General features: G+C 36.7%; 1 pseudogene; it reads right to left on the minus strand.

Annotated features, from left to right (window-relative positions):
- Positions 1–255: 255 nt before the first annotated feature.
- LOC133320077 (E3 ubiquitin-protein ligase UBR5-like) lies at positions 256–22375 on the minus strand (annotated as a pseudogene).
- Between the last annotated feature and the right edge of the window lie 302 nt (positions 22376–22677).

Consider the following 22677-nt stretch of genomic DNA (forward strand, 5'->3'; position numbering starts at 1 on the left):
GTCACAATTTGACTAAACAAGCTAATTTTAAAAACACGTAGTATGGCGCGACACATTAGTCCACATGAGGTTATATCATAAAAATGAAACAATTTTAAGTCCTAGTTAATTCTATAATTATGTTAATGTCTTAACAAGTCTATTTATTTCATTAGTTGACTATGCACTTGTGCTGTCCAATAAATGGAGGCTAATTTAGAAAGTGGACAATAATGTTTCATAAATATAATAAGAGTCAAATAACCCCAGTCATATAATTTTCATGTCATATTTGTCAAAGATATACAAATCATACTATTATGTATGTACTAGTAGTGCTAACATTTGACGTAGGTCTATGGCGCTCTATACAAAACAAATGTATAGTATCATAAAACCAACAGGGATAGAATACAACAGCAGTCTCACGGGACCGAACGTTAAACGAATCATAACGAAATTACAAATAAACATTTACACGAAGCCAAAGTTTTTAGTTTTGATAGCAAGTAATAATTTATGTTTGGAACATGTCGCGAGGAGTACAAAGTATGTAGAGTCGAGAGATGCAGGTATTAGCGGTGGGGAAGATGAGCGTCGTCCGCTGGTCTATGTTCACAGACGGCATGGGCTGGAAACCTTCTTCGGACGCTGGAAGCGCTGGGGACCCGGTCCAGAAATATACCTTTGAATATAAAATCATTATATTTAAGTACCAATAACTTTTAAAATACCAAGCATCATTGAAAACTTACTAAATCTTGTCTTTCTAAATGTGTCATCTTATCAACGATAGCCCACAGCCACCGCTTAAAACGCGCTAGTCGTTCCGGAGGTTCCCCGCTTTCATCGTTGAAGCTCGTGTATGATACTAGTGCCGTCCATTTATCTCCTACACCGTTTAAGAAGTCGTAAATCTTCAGCCGTTAAGCCTTCTACGGCAGATTCAGAAGCACATCTAGTACACCAACACGCATTGCCTGTAAGGGAAATGTGAAGTTTAGACATGAATCCTGTGGTTGTCAGCTTTAAAACACGAAATAATCAATAAACATACCTCAAGAGCTTTTTCTTGTGATAACAGCATGCGGGTTGGGCGTATTTTCGTACATAGTCATACACATTGAGAGCTGTAACTTCATTTTCCTTCCCGCCGCCAGGCACCAGTTCAACGCAGCCACCACCTCTTCTTCACACATTTCCAAACTGTAAATGGAATTACAGTAGTGGTGTAGAAGTACACATATAAATTAAACAAACAATATTGTGTTTTAAAAGGCACTATATTGTTAGTAATATACCTAAAGTTGAGATCAAGAGCTGCAACAGTGAATGCGAGTCGCCAGTTTCAGCATCGACGACAGCTGACGGAGGCTCTCGTAGACGACGGGATCGAAGAATGCCAAATCGTGAAATCTGACGGGTCTACCCATATTATGTCACTACACACGGACGATTTAAAAACATCGGGCAGAGTTCATTTTGTAACAAGCATAAACCGATAATCCTGAAAAATTTTTACAAAAAAATTATACAAAAATAAAAAGATAATGACAATCATTAAAATATTTAAAACCATCGAAAATTTCTAAATTAACAGATAATAAATTCGAAATACAAATATTTAAAAATAAAGACACTACTTTAAACTATAACAGAAACTAGTACTATATATGGGATATTCATGCCAACCTGCCAACATTTCTGCAGGCGTTGATCCGTTCAAGCGTGGCGCGGCCCTGTCTCGGCGAGTAGTACCCTCGCTTGCCGGGTGAGTAGAACAGTGGGGCGGCGTCGTCGGAGGCCGCCGTGGTCGCGACGGCCGCCGCCCCCGCGCCCGCGCCCCACCGCGCTCTGAGAGCGAGAACACGTCCAGATCTATGTGAAGACAACCATTTTAATGTTAACCGGGATCGAAAGGTTTATCAAGTTTTCTCTGTCATATATTTATGTTATGCAAGTTCATTCGAGTTTAGTATATTCGCGATCCTGAAGAAATAAAAAGCCGAAAAAAAGAATTCCGCAAATAAAATCGAGATATACAAGTGATTTAATTACCTAGTATAGCTTCTGATGGATGTAGTACTATGAGATCCATAGCCTCTCGTACTTTCTGCCGCAGTGCGTCTTCGCTTGCCAGGAGGACGAGCAGCTGAGCTGGCGTCAGTTCCAACCCATACCGGTGATCTTGCCAGCGAACGTTGGGTGTAAGGAATGAACCTGAAGATCGATTGTCAATTATTATATTGTGGAAAAAATGTCTAGTATTTAAAAAATCACAATTTAGATTAAGGTCGTACTTTGGGGTAAAGCCGTTCACCGAGTTGAGCTTGATGTAACGTAAGATGTTCGTTGTGTCCTCCAGGTCGATCTCCGCTGTATCCAGCGCCTTCAGTTCCAGGAGCAGCCTGTAATATCCATATATTTTTAATACAGTCATGGTTTATAGATCAGGGGTTAAAAAACTTTTGTCTAATGCCAATTTTGTGAATAAATTATTTTTTAGCGCTCTCATTTTCTCATCTACTGAAAACAACTGCAACTTATTCGAGTTCAATGGAATTATCAATTACCCCTCAGGCCCCAGGCCTCTACACAACGCCAGGAATTTTTTTCTGGGTCTCTTACTGCCCCTTTTTAGGCCTGCACCGCCCACAAGGGGCGATATCGCTCACTTTTGGAAAGGCTGAACTAGATCAATCTCAAAAGTTTGTAATATCTACACATATAAATATTGATTACATGTATGTCAGACATATATACATACTTGCGGTGAGTATGGTCGGGCGTCCACGCTGAGCACTCGTCGCGGCTCCCGGGCGGCGGGGGGTCGCGGTGCGGGTCGGCCCGGAGCGCGGCGGGCGTTGTCCTTAGCGCGAGCTCGCCCGGCTCCGCTGCGGCTATGTTACAACAATTATAATTATTAAACCAACTTTAGCGATTCTATTTTCTGATTCACCTCGTAACAATGATCATTTAAAATTATCTGGGTGTAAATAACCATTTTTCTGTGTGTGATTACCATAAGGAAAATTTTGGTTCATAACTGATTAAAAATTTTTTAAGGCTTGACGAGAAAAGTGTGCAAAATTTTAATAACTTATAGATAATACTTATGTATAATAATTATCTAAGATCCTCAGACCCCAGGCCCTACTAATTTTCTAATGGATAAAACATATATCATAGGTTAGTATTGGTGGCTACATTAATACATTTTATAGGTGGTAGAGCCTAGCTGTAGTCATGTAACTACACTACACGTTCGACGTAGGGTGGCTCGACCGGGGAAGTACCACTCTCTCACAGAAGATAGGCGTGAAGTAGCCTTCAATGACTGTGTTTCGTCCGATGAATGAGAGAGCCGGTTGCCCTTTCCCTATTCCCACCTTTTCCTGTAATTTCCTTTTTCCCACTTCTCCCTATTCCTAAAAAACATTTCAACAGAGATGTTGCGGATATCTATGGGCGACGGTGGCTACTGCCCACCAAGTAGGCCATCTGCTCGTTAGCCACATTTCACATTAAAAAAAAAATTAGAATATTTCCCACAAAGTACGTAAAAATCAGATCTCAGACTATAAGCAAAGTGCGTACAATTGTTACTTACCTGTAGCACCTTGCACCTTAGAATTGGCCGTCGGTATAAGCTAGTAGATATGTATACGTTTATTGTACGGACTAATAATAACCTATTATATATGTTATGTGCATCAGAAAATAAAAGAGGTTTTTGGGCCCTGGGATTTTGTCCTATAAGTAACTAAGTCAAACTATAACAAATATGAAGTTAAAGAATAGACCTATGAATTTGATTTATGATTGAGGTTTCAGTTTTACCTTGTGCCACTGTTACTACTAGCGCCGCTGACAGCCGTGCCAGAAGATCCGAGAGTACCGTTAGTAGTGCTACTATTGCTGCCGCTACCAGTAGTCGACTCCAAAGGCGGCAGCTTTTCATTTGCTAATAAAGCCTGTAAATGGTATAAACATAGAACAGAATTAGACAAAGAGTTTATGTGATTTTGTTTGTAGTTGATATGGTTGAGCCGGAATGTATTGAAATAGTTACCTCCGCAACGCTGGTGTAAAATGATCGGGCGACTCCGCTGCCCTCGCCGGGTTCATCTCTGAAGGTCACCTTCACGCGGTTGACAGCCAGCGGTGGCTGAGCGCTGTGCGCGCGACGGTTGTGGCCAGCAAAAGCGCTATTGAGCTCAGCAAATGTTTGTTGCAATAGTTTAGCGCGGTCACGTTCCATCTGATAGAAAAAACAATTGTTTGTTAATATAATGTTTTCTTTACATGAGTGTCACTTTGTCGTAGAATTGTGAGGTGTTTTGTTACTTATTAATCGTTCGATAACTCAGTTCATCAAGTGGGATAAGATTCTTATAAGTATGTTTTTTCTTAAGTTATATTTACCTTATGTAGGGTCAAATCTTTTTGTTGGGAATTCCTTAATTTCTCCATGTCACGACGGAATTTGACTTCCTTAACAGGGAATCCACCTAGCTCCGCGACTACAGAGCCTGGTTCTAAGCCCACGTCCTCAGTGAATACACGTCCAAATAAGTCAAGAGATAGACGCCAGCGACCAGCAACAAATCGTGGGAAACCGACGCGCCCAGCGATGGACAAGCCCGACTGTAAATAACAATATAAAGGTAAAATATTTTTTATTTATAAATATTGGTAAATATATTAATTAATTAATGTTTATCTGAGAAATATTAGAAATAAAGAGACATACGGTGAGCGGGGCATTGAGAACTTGAGGTGGCAGCAGAGTCGCGGACGGCAAGCCAGTCGTTTCAACTGTTACATGAGCCGATATTTCTTGAGACTCTAGAGGATCAGCCGCACTAAGTAATTCACCCTATAACATAGAAGAATTAATTCAGTTTATCTTATTACTATTGATTTTTATATATACATAACATGAAAATTTTATGAACAAAATGTAAAATATGACTAACATCAAAATATGTAAATATGTTTATTGTCAACATTTCTCAAATAATTGAAATGACTTACAGCACGTACAATAACGCTCTTGCCGGGGCTTCGTGAGGACGACGCCCGTGGTTCTAGCGACATTGCGCCTGAGCCACTTGGCCCTGGAAAATTTGGATAAGGTATAACGTTAGATAAATTGATATCCGCTGGCACAGGAAATATATGTTTTAAAATGTTGATATAGGATTTTTCAGGCTGTATCAGATCTTTACCAGGCATAGAGGACACATTCTGTTGGTGTGGTGCCTCGATGATAGAGCAGGCGGTGTCAACTAACGTGTGGAACTCTGAAGTACTGGCGTTCGTTTCTTGATGGCTATTCATTGTGGTGGCATGTGGATGTCTAGAATTAGAAGCAATCATAAATTAGAAAAATCAACATAAATATATAAGAGGTCAGATGATTAAGATTGATCATTACCTGTGATGTTTCTTTCTAGGAATCTGTCTGTCTTGTTGTCTTGCTTCATTAGAATCAGAGTCTGATAAGTATTCTCCATCCGTGTCATTTCCATTTTCGTCACTGTGTCTTTGGCGCAGAAAGATCCTATACAAAACAGTAATAATTATTTTTTCACAGTTTTTTTCTTCTCAATTTATATTGCATATTGTTGTCTTTCTTGTCCTTTTATTAACTATCATAATTTTTGAATTTTATGCAACATCGACTCGTTGTTTATAACATAAAAAAAGCCTAGTGCTACTTCATAATCACCCTAAAGCACCCAAGTAACATCTAAGACCAGTTATATGATAGATCCGAGTCTGAGGCTGTATAAGATTCTTTACCTGTGGTTCATCTCTAGTCAGGGTGTGGTTGTGTGTTGGCGGAGCGGACGCGGGGCGGGCGGGCGGTGACCAGCCGCGCTCCGTGCCTCGGCTTGAGAGTCCTAGTCGCCGAGGAACCACTGGATACGATATTATATACGTAAGTTATCCAAAGCATTCGTTTAAGTACCATAGAAACACGATATATATATTGAACAATGATTCTATCAAACTGCACATTAACCCAGTCTTAATGTGATAATTTATAACTTATAGCCAAACTTCTACATTAATCAGATAATATTACATGAATAGAAGTTTTATTCATATAGCCGTTAATTTGTACACATACCTTCTAACGGATTGTTAATACCAGGAGGTCCCTCTCCGGTGGTGGGCACGGTGACTGGTTGACGTGGCATTCCGAACAACTCCTCTCGACGAGCATTAGGTTGCAGTAGTTGCGGTTGATCGGCCAGAGGCAGCGCGTCTTGCATTGTCACTAAAAAAAAAAGAGTTGCATAAGGTTCTGAGATTATTTACAACTTACTTTCTGGCATTTCTTTATATAACAACTAACATGCATTGAAAAAATACCTTCAAATTAACCTAATTAGCCTTGCTATATATACAAAAGGCCATTATGAAACATTTAAATCTAGAACTTCATGACTATATAGTATTTTTAGTTATTTGAATAGGAATTATTTATGTATTCATAACGATATATTTACTAGGCTATAGTTTAGGCAAGTTCTTATATTAATAATTATTATTTTCTCATATGTATACATTGTTATTCGTCCTGTTTATTGTTACATAATTTTTATAATATTAATATTATTATTTCGCTGGAGTATGAGTTAATCATTCTCTCTTTGGTAACTGTCGTATCGTCGACGTATATTTAAAATATATACCCATGTATAATTCTATACAGTTTAGTACAGCTATTGTAGAGTGAAAGTTTATAAAGCTATTGTAGAGTGGAGGTTTTAGGGTAAATAATGTCTATTAATCAATATATAATAGACTCACTGTTAAACGGATCGGGCGGCGGGCAGCCGAGACATAGCGTTGAATCTGAGCGCTGGAAGAAAGCGTGCGCCCGTCCGCGAGCACCGTCACCCTCACCGTCCGACTCGGCGCGGCCGCGCTACCGCCCACCACCATCTCCTCTTCGCCTTCCTCATTCTCATTTCATCCTGAATAATACATTTTTAAGAAATTTTATATATAATTTGACATTTATATATTGAACTACGTCGTTTTTTCAAAATAAAGGTTTAGTAAAATAGTACTTTGAATGTAGTGAAATATAATCTATTACATGCCAATGATCATCATAGTGTTTTACCGATGTCCATAAATGTTGGTGATGGGTGGTGTGTGTGCGCTTGCGCTGCCCTCATGTAGTACACCAGCGTCTAGTACGTATGCCACGTGCTTCAATGCGGCCACATCTAGCACAGGCAGTTGTTCCGCATGTTCGGCGCTGTGGGCGCGCAGCAAAGATAGGCAGTATGCGAGGAATTCTCGGCGAGCACTTCCAGCTTCTACACCTAAGTGAATTATTTATAAAAACGTTACATTTGTATATGGTTAAGTGAAAAAATATGATAGATAGATAGATTAGTAAGGCAAAGTAGAAAGCTGTTGTAGAAATTTCACCTTGCTCCCGATCTCTACGTGGTGGAGCTTCAGAAAAACCAATAATCCTCGTCGCTGGTGAAGGGAATGAGGGTGTGCGCCTGGCAACGGGCGCTGACGAACGGTTATCACTGTTTGAAGTGCTCGCATTGTTTGAAGTTAACGAAGCTCCAAATCTGTTTAATACAATTTTAAATTTACTTTCAAGTCTCTTGTTATCACTTATAATAACTATATATCAGATGATAAATTTCAAAAATGAATTATTACCTCAATTGTGCTTCTGTAGCGTCCATGACCGTGACTAGCCAATCCCAAGTTTGTTTAAGCTGGCGTTCGAGATAACATTGCAAGCGAAGTGCTTCTCTATAAGCGAGTGGCAACATACGCGGCAACGGCAGTGTTACACGCTCGTATTCCCAGAGTAAATCAGCTATTTGTCGAATAACAATGCCTGTGAACCGGAAATAGTTTAAAATTATTAAAAAAAATATATAAATAAAAAGTCCGAGCAGCAATAATAACCTATAAAATAAAATAAAATCTAACTATAAAATAAAATAATATCTAACTTGTTATCCCATTATAATAAATTATATCGATTTAAAATACCGTTCCATATATGAATTCAAGTACCATATTAGAATGTGGAGGATCCTACTCACCGAAAGCACGTGCAAGGAAAGACGCAGTGGTGGAGGTGGAGTGCGGGTCGTGCGCCCCCGCGGCCGCCGCTGCCGTGGAACGTCCAAGTGAAGTCGGGTCTATGAACACGAGGGACGAGCGACCGGTCAAGCGCACGCCGCTCGTGCTACTTGTAGTACCGCGGGATGTCTCACGAGAACTAAAACATCAAATCTCTTTAGTTACATATCGTGAGATAATAATGGGAGATTTTAATTGTAGATAAGACTTGACTATTCAATAACACTTCATTTTTATTATTTTATATGCTTTTTTATTTGTTTACTTTGGAATAAAAAATAAGGCAGTTGGTTAAAAACTGGTTTTATGATTTAAGCGATCTGAACAGTGATAAAATATTTGTTTGGGAGTGCGTACCGTATAGCCCATTGCATCGAATGAGGCGCCAGGTTGGGTCTGGATGGGGGTGCGGAGCGACGTTCTAGCGGTTCTCCATCATGTAGTGGCAGCTCTGCCTCCGCATCTTGTTCGTCAGTCTCACCGGCCTCGGAGTCCTCGTCCTCGGGCTGCGTGGAGTCACCGCTCTCGTCTTCTGGATACAGCAATAGCGATGCTATGCCTGTTGCAGTGCACCAGATAACTTCAATAATAACATATCAGGCTTTACGCCTGATATTCCTTTGTGCAATTTAAGGACTATTTTGTAATGTTAATTAAGAACAAAACCTTTTAGTCTGGAAATGAAGAGGTTTTTCTTCACGATTGTAAATGCTCAAATGATTCTCAACTTACCGGCATCTGATCCTTGCGTTGCTCCTGTCTGTACACTCCGCTGTGCTGATTCAGCGTTATCTTGATCGTCTGAGTCACTCTCCGTTTCCGCTTCCGCAAGCAAATCTAATTCACTTTCGCTCTCACCACCTTCGGCTCGTTCCGTTCCGTTTTCTACCACCACATGCTGCTCTTGTCCTCTATTTAATAAAGATTATATAAATAGTAAGTACATCGTCTTTACACTTTTATTATATTAACTATCTTTTTCAAATTTATTTATTAGGAGCAATAGCATTCTTAAATTTAAAGGTTATATAATATAATATTTTTGCAATTTTACGCAAAAATATTATTTAAATAAATCATATCAAATTAACAAAAAAAAACTCATTCACGCTTCCATTTCATTTAAACTTCAATTGTGGGCTATGATCATTCGAAATTAGTTCTAGATCATTCAAACCTTTAAATAAAACAGTAAATTTTTAAACCAGTTCTTACCTGTCACCCATGGGGTCGTCGTGATGTTGTGACTCTGTTGGTGGCACGGGGGCTGGTATGTTAGACTCATCAGTCTCCGAAGCGTCATCATCACCTCCCAGAGCCTCCCCTGCCACGTCATCCGGGTATTCCGTAGCCACAGGTGTAGAGGAACGATCAGGGACTAATGTGGAACTCCCCATCGACGTGCCACCAGCTACGGCACCGCGACCACTCGCCACATTCGATTCCCTACGACAGCGGGTTCATATTCATTCACAAAAAAATTTAATATTAAAATAGTTGAGTAAATATAGAATACCAGTCTTTAAAGATAAGTAACTTAAGTTAAAGTTTTTCGATAGCTGTTTCTATAAGAATATTTATAAGAACGGGATATTTATTTAGAAATATAATCTTAATTTTCTTTCAGATCCACACTTATTTAGAAACTAAATAAGACAAACAGAGCAATATAAGACGTCGCTACTTCACATACATAGATTATTATCATTGTATAATTTTTTGTGTGTTAACAACACATTAACAGCTACAGCTGCATATATTTATTTACCTTCGAGAGTGTGTTATTCGAGAATGTCCTGTAGACAGTGGTTCGACGCCAAATAGGTCTTCACTGCCGTTTACCAGGTCTACGTAAGTCGTCGCTAGCGGGAAGGGTGCAGTCGGACGGACTACACCGAGTCGCACTGGCGCTAGCAGTGCATCGGCGGCCTCTACTAACTCTTCCACTGAGAGAGCCACCAGCGCCCCAAAAACACGTCGACATCGCACCAGTGACGATGTAATCGATAACGGACTAAAAATAAATATTTATTTTTTATTCTGTATAAATGAGGTAACATATATTTAAATACATTATCTCCGTTTTAATAAAATATATTGATTTGTTCTAAATCTTATTTACCCTTTCTTCTTAGCCGCTCCCGGTGCCATTTCAACACTGAATATAACAAAGATTCTAGCGACGGAGCGTACAAATCGCCTGGTCACTTCACGAGCACGCTCAGCGCGGCCGGGGATTGTGTCGTTTTGTTGTTCCCTGATCAACGTGTGCAATAGAGTATCTAGCATCTGTAACAAATCAATTGTTTAATATCGTTAAATCTATAGTGATTTAAGTTTAGAAATTCTTATTTCAGTATTTATGAAAGTTATCCTTATAATTTATGAAAAATGAATTACATATATGTTAGTAAATCAAATATAAACTATTAAAATTAGTTTAGACAAAATCATGTATCTCATTTCTTAATCCGAGAAAGAAACAGCTTAAAAAAAACAGGTAAAAAAAACATGTTCTATTAGTTTTATAGATCACAAGAGTACAGCATAATGAGTTAAGTTTAAGTATATTAAAGAAAAATATTGTCACTTACACAATAAAGCTTACCTACATTTAGTCCCTGAAAAAAATGTCACCCGAAGGTGTTCTTTAATATTATACTTGACGTATATTAAAATTTACCTCATTAGTGCACTTTACGATCAGTGCATGTGTAAATTTATCTAAGAGAGTAGTTCCAGATTGTTGTGGCACGGGGGTGCCTGCGCTAGTGTCAGCTTCGGAACCGTTCGAGCCGCACATTATCGCGGCTTCAACTGCAGGCCAGTCTCCTACAAATAGTAATATATAATATAATAATCATCATACACACATAAATCGAAATCAGTACGTAGAACATGTTAATATGATAGTAAAAATGCTACAGGGATATAAGTATTAATATTTCTAAAATGCTAAGTGTGAGTGCTATAAATACCTAATAAATGGACGAGGGCACGCCTCGCAAATCTCGGTGGTTCGAGGTCGTGGTCCGCACGTCCACCTCCGCGTCTGATCCCGGTTGCTTGCGAGGGACGCGACCTCGACCGCTGCCCGAGCGGAACTGACGCTGCTCCACCGCCTGACGACCACCGTTTGAACTAGGAACAGTAAGATGGATTCGCCTCTGTGGAATATAATTTTTTTTTAGTATTCGTAGGTCATGGTTATAATTGTCTATTTCGAAAGTAATGTATTGTATGTATATGTACCATTTTTGTCAATAAAATATTTTGCTTGCCGTGGCTCAAATTTTTAAGTTAGTCCATATATTGTGTTAATTGAAATTAGTGTTAACCATGGTATTAAAAAGTGAGAAATAAAAATGTTTAATTATACCTAGAATTGAGTGTGTCGCGAGTTTGTATCTCTAGCAAGCCGAGCGAGGAGATCGCACCGAGCGGCCCAGTTGCCTCCCAGTAATGCTTTACAGCGACATTTCTCCCAGCAGTCACAATAAGCCGTAGGCGAAGTGCGTTTCAGTTTACAGTCGTGACCCTTGTGGCACACCTTTAGAACGAAACAAATATAATTCCTATAACACAGGTACGGAATCGATAGAATAAAATTATAATTCAAGTGTACCTTAGCACATTCGGTGCAACAACACAATGATCCAGTGAGTCCGCACGTTTTGCACTCAAATATATCCTGAAAGGTTATAAGACAGTATTACTTATCGATCGATCGAGCAACGCCTCCAAACACTCAATATAATAAATATCTCCAAGCACCTGGTTGATGTGATCCTGGCCCGTCCACGTAAAGCTGCAGGTGTCGTTACAGCACAGAACTACAGGGCGAGTGGTCGGGATGTGCGTTGGGAGGGAAGATGGCGGCCGACCGCTGAGTCTCGTCAGAATCGGAACACGCTCTGATGGCATCGAGAATCACTAGAGCGGCGCGGTACGCGCGTTCCGCTACCGCAGCCATCAGAGGCGTTTGTCCCATACCATCCCTGTTAAATGAAAGTTAATAATATTATTAATCGATTACTTTAAATAACCTATCGATTTCGGGGCTGAAACATTTGTTTAATCATCAATGAACATGAGAATATGTTGTTTAGTACAACATCCAGCCTCACAAGTTTTTCGTATTTATGATCAAGTAAGTATATTATATGTTAGGCTTATACTCACTTGCCAGTAAGCAGCTGCATCAGGTATGGTTGCAGTACTGAACTTTCGCACAGTGTCCTCAACGCCGCTAGAGCGTTACCGCGACGTTCTGCAGGGTCTGCACTCACTGAGCTGCCGCCATTGTTACTGCCACTTGTAATTTTTCTATATAATTATGCAATATTTAATGGGCTTATAATCAAAAATGATTCTTTTCAATATTTTACTTGAAATAAATTTGAATATATGTATTTTAGGTAATAATAATTAATTTACCCATTGTTAGTGAGGCCCATTAAGCTATCTTCATCTCCAGAAGCCTCGAATGTTTCTGGTGGCCAGGAAAGAGCTGGTACGGCTTCTTCAGCACTGGCACCACTACCACCAGTACCAGCTGGCACATTCGGCATCGACGCATTGTCCACTGAAGATATATATATATTTAACAATATTTATATTATCTTTGAATCGTTCTAATAGTTGTTATGTCGATTACTTACCAATGTCGGGTTCTTTATTAGATGTTGGAGCGCACATGTGTACACACGCATGGAGTATATTCCTATTACCGTCACAGCGCTCTTGCAGGATTGAAAGAATTTGTTGTTCTGTGTGGATTATAATCACGGTTTTATACATTTGTATGTCAAAATCATATTTAATATTATCGATTTTTTCCTTTTAAACTTACTATTTGAATCAGATTCAAGTTGATGCAGCAATTGTCTGAGACCGTCTAGGTCGCAACGCAAAACGCGAGGCATCATTATTTGGGGTTCAGGAACCATGATTATTAATGCAACCTGCGTGAAAATAGATAAACATTACTCACAACACAAATGTTAATCTAAATTATAAACTTACCCAAGTTCTACAAAGACCGTCTTACATATAAATCATTAAAGATCACAAACAGAACTTGATAGCATACTAACTAACAGTTTTTTAATAAATTAATTGAAACTTGACATCAACATTATAGGCAAACAACGTAAATGATTCCATGTTCGAAGCGAGGCGAGAATGTAGTTACATGATTTGAGTATGATATTCTACATGTACAGTTTTTAAGTGTACCTGTGACTTGAGCGCAGGATGGTGTGGGTGGTGTGGGTGATGCGGCTGTAACGGCAGCGCGTGTGCCGCGAGCGCTCGTGCCGGGGGAAGGTTCAACGGCGGCGGCTCTCGGACCGCGCCCACGCAGTCCCGGGACACGGGGTACAGAGCGCCGTTGCCATCTAGCATCATCACTACCGGTTCACTTCCCTGTTCACAATTTAAAATAGTTAATAATACTTTTGCAATTCTATTTGGAAGATTGATGTTTTAGTTTTTTAAATACTAATTAGATAGTGCTCGCCTAAACTACCTGATGGTAAGTAAAAATGCAGCCGTAGAGGATATTTAATTCGATTTTATAGCATGAATACAATAAGAGCATAGTAGTAAATTCATACGAAACGTTAGATCTCTTAATTTTTTAGACAAACAGTACGTAGTAAAATGCAGCAATCGACTACAAACCTCGGCTGCCGTTGTAAGCTGTATAGCTTGACCATTGGAGTAACCCAGTAGAGCGGTATGGTCGGTGGGGAACGTGCTATCTGTGAGGGCGCGGGTTGTGCCCACTGCATACACAGCATACGCTAAGGCACCACCAGGACGTCGGACCACAGCGTGTACTCCACGATTATCGACCTATAAGTTAATGACAGTTTATATTTTACTATATATTACAAACAAAGACCACAGTAATACAAAAAATCATGCCTATTGTTTGATTGATTTACAAGAAACATGACAAATAGTAGAAATGAAATATGATCCATAACATATACTGATGCTAAGAAAGGTTAACTTACAGCGATAGTTATAACATTTAGATCTGGAGGTAGTGTTATTTTCCTGGGGGATCTCTGCAGACAGTCGGGTCCACGCGGTCCAGCGGTGCCACCGGCACCCCACTTCACCGCCACCAAGTCATCCTTGCGTACCAATCTACAATCCTGTAGTACCGTCAACATATCGTCAGAGGTCGATGGCACGATCTCTTTCCCGTCTTTCCCGACCGATGGAAAACGGACTGCTGCGTAAGCCCCGTCCACTTTTAACACACGGCCGAGCGGAACACTTTTGACATCTTCCAAAAACACAACTTCTTTGAGAGGCCACTCTTCCTCGTCACGTTTAGCGCCATCGTTAGAAGATCCCTCTTCGCCGCGTACTGTCACGCGTTTCGCCCGTTCTGCAATTAAATTTAAGATTTTGAGATTGCGTTACGTACAGTACGTATTGTATAATGTGAATATAAAAGATATTAACTGTGAGAAGTGCTAGTATCGCTGCACGTAGATGATGCAGGACTAGGCGGGGGCGGCATGTCGAGGCGATCAGCCATGTCTTTGTTACTATCTTTACCGCCGTCCTTGCTACTACTGTTCGATGATGATGCCTTCACTGAGGACACTGTTAGCGGTGATTGGTTCTGAAATAAAAATGTCATCGTTCAGAATCAATAAGTATAAGTTTCGACTTTTTTTAGTTCGAGAGCGAAAAGAATAAAAAAAAATATAACCAATGACACTATACCTGTAAATCTCTCTTGTCTTTGTCCGAAATAGAGCGATCAGGTTGTGGGGGTGGAAGCAATTTGAAACGACAAGTGTCGGATAAATTCCAGGCCGCGTTTTGTAGTATTCCGACTTTTGGCACTCCCGTTGACATATTAAAACCTTAACAGATAAAAGCGTAAAATATTACAAAAGTAATCGTAAAACAAAATTAATACTTTTCTATACAAAAAGTTGGTATCAAAATAAGAACAATACTAACCGATGGCACCAGGTTGGTACATAGGTGCATTTTTCATAGTGACACTCTGGCCAGCTTGCAGATCAGTGGGTGTATTAGATGAGTGGCCACGTTGTTGTTTGCGAGATCGGGCTCGATGTTTCTCCCAAAGACGAGCGCGTTGACCCAATGGCAGGACACCCCTTTTAATAAAAATATCATACAATGAATGCAACCAAGAATTGTTTGATGTTTATTTTAATATGAATAAAAAGATGCGCACCACCAATATAGCGTTCCAGATTCCAGTCTTGCAACAGTGTACAATGAGCAAACGTGCAGCGATACAGATCTATCAGATCCAAATTCAGTAAATGTCTGCAATTGATGTTCTAGACGAGCAGCTCCTGGGGCATGTGCTGAAAATAAAATATTATATTTAGAAAAAAATATTATTGCCACAACTGCAGAATAATATAAACTTTCATTTGATTCACCTATCGATTCGTCCAAAAATGTAGCGATACGTCCACCATCACTGAGAATAGACACGCGTATCCCGGCAGCACTAACGCTAACTATTCTCTCACCAGGTGATAAACCCAGCCAATTACCACGAGGGTGGTATATGCTTCCAGAGGCCTGTATAGAGGTATATATTTTAATATAAATTTATAAAGGAAATATCAAGAAAATTAATAATATTATGATATATTTACATCGTTACGCTGGTATGGATGCGCATCAGCCCAACGCCATTGGTGCAATTGTCCTTGGGTTGAGATCGCAATTAATTCACTATATGTGGCGGCGATGTGTGTAAACCGGATGCTGCTATCCCAATATTCCAATTCTTCAGACACCCACAATGGCGATGCCGCCATGGCAGAATCTTTCTTCTTGTTTTCAACTATAATTTTAAGAATTATTATACTATACATATTAATATTGTTCATTTGGCCATTGCATATGTAGGTTTGTTAGTGTCTCATGATTGTTAGAGTAAAAATATGATATATGAAGAGACACAATTTAAAAGGAAGTATCTGATACATAGAACATCAGTTTCTCATCAAAATCTTCTGGGCTAAATGCTTCTAGAAACAATAAATCATCAATTAAAGTTTAATAAGTAATTTAATTTAAAAATACAGTTACGATTGTGTAAGAAAATATTAATTATAAGACTTTTTTTGATAAAATACCTCCTTCTTTGTCCCACGAGGTGTCTCTCAATGCAGACTCGAGCCACCTTCGTGGACCGAAGTACTGCCTCTCACGCCAGCGGCTGAATTCTGAGGGGCGTTCCTGTGTGGAACTGCTGCTCTCACGACTGGCGCCCGCACGGCCACCTCCACTACCACCACCACCTCCGCTACGACTATTTAATAAAATTCTTAAATATCTTCACATGAGGTAAAAGACCTGCATCATCATCATTATAGTCTATGTATCTTAACTTGCAATTATTAGGTTCAGATGCTTTAGCTATTACGCTATCGTGTTTATAACAATGTAATTATTAATTGAATCTTCTTTATTTGAATTGTAAGTCAACAAACAGCTACCATTGTTTTAATGTTAAAAACATGAAGTATATTTTGCTCATAATCTATAGGAAATGATGATGATGCAGACTCAAATATAAAAAAAAACTTTATAATAACACCAAAAGAACTAAAAACACCCAATCACAAGACAGAACTAAAACTGCGTAAGCGAGTTGCGTGGTAAATTGGGTAGAGGTCTACTTTTAACTCTACTGGTGGGATAGACGAGGTCCAGGAGCGTAGCTTGACGGGATACCTTCTGACAGCCGCGTACCCGAAGATGTCCTCGGAGAACATGGCGTCGGCGTCTATGATGACGGACTGGTCTTGCTGGGTTGCGTGGAAACCTCCATCCAGGAGTGAAATGAGATCCTCAGGGACGTAACCGTCTCCGCCCTCTCCACCCTCGGGCTCCTCGCCCTCCTCGTCATCTCTCGACAGCAGATTGTTCACCGCCTGATTTACATCCAGGTTTGTGCGCTACAAGACATAATACAGGATTACTAAAATGTACAGAAATTAAAATTTTTTTTTTAGAGCCCAATAACCAAATTGAAAAAAACTACCTGTAGTTCTCGTATAATTAAGCTCCTGCTCTTCCCCTGGAGGACAACCTGAGCTTGAGTAACTAAATCTTCGGGAACGAATGGGGCTGGGACCGTAGATACAACTCTACTCGACCCAGATGCTCCTATAATAACACCAGTAGCCCTACTCGTGGAACCTTCAGAATTAATTAACGAGAAATATTAATTAAAACTTTTTAGATTCTTAAAATATTTTCGTTGAATTTTTTTTTTTACATTACCTTGTGAACTCGGTGCAGCGCGAATAGAATTCCTCATAATTCTAGCTCGAGTGCGTGGCTGTTGCCTCGAACCGCAGCCTCCTCCACTGCCTCCCTGTTTCCCACCGCTGGTACCGCCTCCACCGCTCCCTCCACCACCATTCCCACCACTTTTACTTGCATCCGCTTTGCTTAAATCCAATCTATCAGGAATAATGGAGAAGGCAGCTCGACAAATGGAACCATCTTCCAACAAACAAGCGATATGAGCCGGTCCTGCAGCAACAGCCCGGACGCCTCGCAGAGACGAAAGAGCAGACGGCGCGGCTCCGGTTCCATATCTGTTCCAACGTTCAGCTACCTCTCGAAGTCTGAAAATAACGTTTTATGTGAAATATTTAAATATCAATTCATAAATGAGTCGAACCCGTTTCAACAAAAATACTTTAAAACACTTGAAAATCTTGATTACCGGTAATAAAGAAATAAGCAATTCCATTATTTTAATGAGATAATAAATCATCCGAACAGTTGCGAAGTATATATTACGATTACCAATGTAAGCTTTAAATGATTACTTTCTCTTCGTAAGTCATTTTCTGGTCGTCTTTCAAAAGAACTAAATAGTAAATTAATCAATGTAAAATATATTACATGTTTTAGGTGATAATGAATTTAGTAAATAAATTATATTAACGTTGAGCAGTATACGTTATTTTTGGTTAAAATATTTTTATATATTTAAACTGATGTAAAACAAACAAAATCTTGGGATGAATAAAGAAATACATGCATTTTAATCACACAATATATAATTCGTTGATATCTGATACGTTTTATCATTAAAATCGGAGAAATAAATTGTATGTATGTCTTACTAACAATAAGATTAATCTCAAACACGACTATATAGGCCTGAAACCGTACTAAAAATAATGAGAACTCGTTTAAAATAAGTCCGTTAAGTAGTTAGCATTTTATGCTTACAATTTTACATACAAATATATGAGCTTGAGTTATGTTATAATTAGCTTTGAAGTAATAAGTACTAGAGTTTTGTCCTGACATATTCTATCTTTGTAACATAAAAAACTACATACTAACTATAATAGCAACTGTGTTTAAAAAATCATACAATTGCCTCAACTTTTAAAAGAGAAAATTGTACATTATTTGGAACTATTTTTTATATATCTTAAATAAGACCGCTCACATAAACTGTCATGTAAAAACATGTAACGTTATATCTATTCGTTCTCAGAATATTTTTCCTTGATGAGAACACTATTGTTTTTTTTTTTTTTCTTAAATAAAGGAAATATAAAATTCTATGATATTAGTATCTCTATTTGTAAAATTTTATCCCATATGTTGTAGATATAATAGCCACATCTATTACGAGGAATGACGGCGTCATACCGATCGATAACTCGCACATTGCAACTGCTTTGACAACATCGGTATGCAGGCAAAAATACAAAAAAAAAAATTATAATAGTGAACCTAAATTTACAAGCATTCATTATAAATGTGTTTTGATTGAAACTATTTGAACTGAATGATTTCTACATAGAGTACAAATTTATATTTATAAAAAACATCATTTATATCATATTGTACTTTTAATTTCGTAATTATAATATAAAATTTCTTGAAATGGTATCAAGATTTTTTGCTTTATTATAAAGAGTTTACTTTTTTGTGACCATTATTATAATAAATTTAGGATGAATCAAATATTAATTATTATTTAATAGGTTATAATGTATCATGGACGTTATAAATTTATTTTGTATGTATCAATATAAGTAAACAAATATGATAAATACATATATTTTTTAAAACCACAGATTATACTTTAGATCATCTTGCTATAAACTTTTTTAAATTATTGGAACTAAAAATTGTATAATTATGGTTATTTACAACCGTTCATATGGTTGATGTATTATTTGTGATTCATCAGCTTTATTATTTTATTATTGATGAGTTTACTATGAATAAAAACCTGTATTAATATGTAATATGTCAATCCTTTTTATAAATGACATGACATTCGACATTATTCTCTCCAAAAAAAAAAAAGATTTATTGTTTGATAACACCAAAAGATTGATTTTATTACATGTCTAAGTTATACTTAGGTGCCATTGAAGGCAAAATAAAAGCAATCTTAAATTTTGATGTTAATATCAAATGTACAAAGAAATTTTTTATGCAGACATTTTAAAATAATAATTAAATGTATATCTTTTTATAAAACACCAATTAACTTAAATGTTAAGACTTCATCTGACTCTGGTATTTTTTATTACTTTTTTAATTTATTTTGTTGCAATGTTATCAACAGTCATTTAAAAAAGGTGCTTCAGAAAACAACTTCAATATAATTGAACAATAAAAATCCTCTTCAATTAATATGAAAAATTTAAAATTTTACCATTTATACTGTCCCAGTAATCATTATAATAATTTATGCCAACAATAAATTATTAACTTCTAAATATTATATAAACATTAAAAAGTAATACATTGTTTATATATTAATTTGTCTCAGTAATGTCATATAATAATAATTAACAAAATTGTCACTAATGTACTCAGTAATTAATAAAATATTACTTAAATTTATTTAATTTCATTATAGTATCAACATTTTAATGTCAGTATATCTTTATAAGCATTTAAATTCTGATATTACATCTGCTAATAACATTTATCAATGGACAGCAACCCCTTCTAACAAGGTCAACTTAAACTATGACCTACTGTATTTTGACCTTTTCATTTTTTGTTATCTTATTTTTTATTTTTTTTGAATACCTTGCTTACTACTTACACTGCACTTTTGCTGTGTGCATTAGAATATTCTTGTATTTACATTTTTGTCTCAGCAAAAAAAAAAGTACAACCCACATATAATTCATACAAGATCTTAATGTTTATTGCGAACGAAAAAAGAATCTTAAGATATGTATGCCACAAATTTTAACAGCAAACGATAAAAAAACAATTTACATACTTTTACATTTTAAAATACTTTAAAAGAGGCTTTCAAATCTATAAAATATTAAAAATTTAACACTAATTACATTTGAAATCTGACAGTCATTCTATTGAGTTTTAATGCAATAATAATATTGGGTCTTGTTAGGCTCCTACTTTTGTATTAATTTTTGTTAATTTTTTTGATGGTATACATAATTTTAAAAACTTCATAAAATTTATAATCAAAATAAAGTGAAACAATGATAATTTTGATAACATCTGACCCTCTCTAGATAAATATAATTTTCTCAAAAAGTGTAAGTGTTAACCATTTTTGTTTGATCAATAGAAGTCACTTGAAGAAGATGTTCGCCAATAGTTATTAAGATCCAATATAACAAATGTATCAATATATTTTTATAATAATCTACATTGCATAAGTATATTGCAACAGAGTGAATGTTTCTCATACTTTTTTCTCTCTCATTATTTTAATTTAAATTTCAAACATAAAATAACATTCAATCTTTAAATTTAATATTAATTTTAAAGATTTATCATAAAATAATAATTGAATATTACATAATAAAATGTGATATAATCCTTAAATGTAGTCCTCTGCCTTTTAATTAAGTAGCTCATATGTAAAACACAATTCTCTTGATTTTATAACACCATGGAAATTAAATATATAATTTTAAGAAATGAAGTGAGTAGTGAGAATCCTCACTTCATTATAACTATATTGTCACTAACAGTAAAGGGGTGTGTAGATATTTCACATTGTTATTTAAAAACAAAAAAATTTAAAGTAATTTTATACATAAAAACATGTTTGAAATTTAATTTATTTGTGATACAAGAGACAAAAACTGAGCACAAGAGTGTGTGTCGCTTAAATCCAACAGTGGAATGATTTTGGGTGATTATGTACACCTAACACAATTTTTTTCAAAATACCTGTGGGTCTTTAATACAAACCTACAACCCTATGCAAAAGAACAAACATTTAAGCCTTTAAAATTTCCGACACTTTTACTCAATGTTGATTCATATATTTACAGCTATTATTATTTTTATATAAAATTCTAAATATATATTTTTTACACCATCCCCTCATCCTCTTATCTATCCTCTATTTTCAGGTGTCTTAATTAAAATACTTTTAATAAACAAAAAACATCTGTGTCATTACATTAAATTTAATAAGAGCATGTAACCTAAAATATTGTCATTCAATGATTACTTACAATTAAATATAAATTGGTTGTTCTTTATTATTGTGTTAATTGTATAAACTACTATCTCAGAATCTCTAAATATGAATATTATGGATAATATTACTGTAGCTATAAATGCTTCCAGCTAGTACAATAAAGGACCTATAATGGTAGGGTATTTTTATTTTTAGGTTTTATCGAATGCATAAAATAAACATTTCCCTGTAAAATCCGACATCGTAATAGCAACTCGAATACATTACGCCATTATCCAAGCCGAAAGCAAGCTTGCAGACATAATATCTTCGACACCTAATTCAAGTAAAATTTTCAGCTGCAAAAGTTGCAGCAGTTTTCAGAATGTTCATTTCATTTAGGCCCTTATTGAAATACGCTGAAGTGAATAGGCATAAAATACTATAAAATGGAAGTATTTTTATCAAATCACATATGATCAACGTAATGGAGTCGACTAGAAAGTTAAATAACAGCTTACCTATCTATCAATTGATCCTCGGTACCAGGTAATGGATGAACCACAAAATGCATTGAACACATTTTTGTGAGATCTTGATATAATTTTCATATAAAGATCACTTTCACATTTGTAACCACCGAATAACTGTATGAACAAAAGAACACTCCTATCTAAAATCCTTTTCTAACCACCATATTTCTTGTAGATTCTCTCAAACTTCAATAGCGTTTTTCGTTCTCAATACATGTGAGTCGGTACATGACGAAAAAAGAAAGAAAATATCAACATGGCTTCTACGTCTAAAATGTTGGCAATTGGTATTCATGAAAAGCTTTTCAATCCACAGATAATAGCTAACCACGGACATATATATTTCCAAGTTGAATAGAAGTTAAATATCAGGTCAATAAAAATAATAAATATATAAGTATTATTTGTATATTTCATTAATAATTTTTTATAATACATATGGTCGTAACCAAAGTAAGAGAATCTTTCTTCGCCAATAAGTTAAATTATTGATTATATTAAGAATGACAAAAAGTAACTTTTTTTTTTTTGGAAAAACTCGCATGTTTGAAA

Source organism: Danaus plexippus (genome assembly GCF_018135715.1).
Source record: "Danaus plexippus chromosome 3 unlocalized genomic scaffold, MEX_DaPlex mxdp_30, whole genome shotgun sequence".
In the NCBI taxonomy this organism is placed as follows: domain Eukaryota; kingdom Metazoa; phylum Arthropoda; class Insecta; order Lepidoptera; family Nymphalidae; genus Danaus; species Danaus plexippus.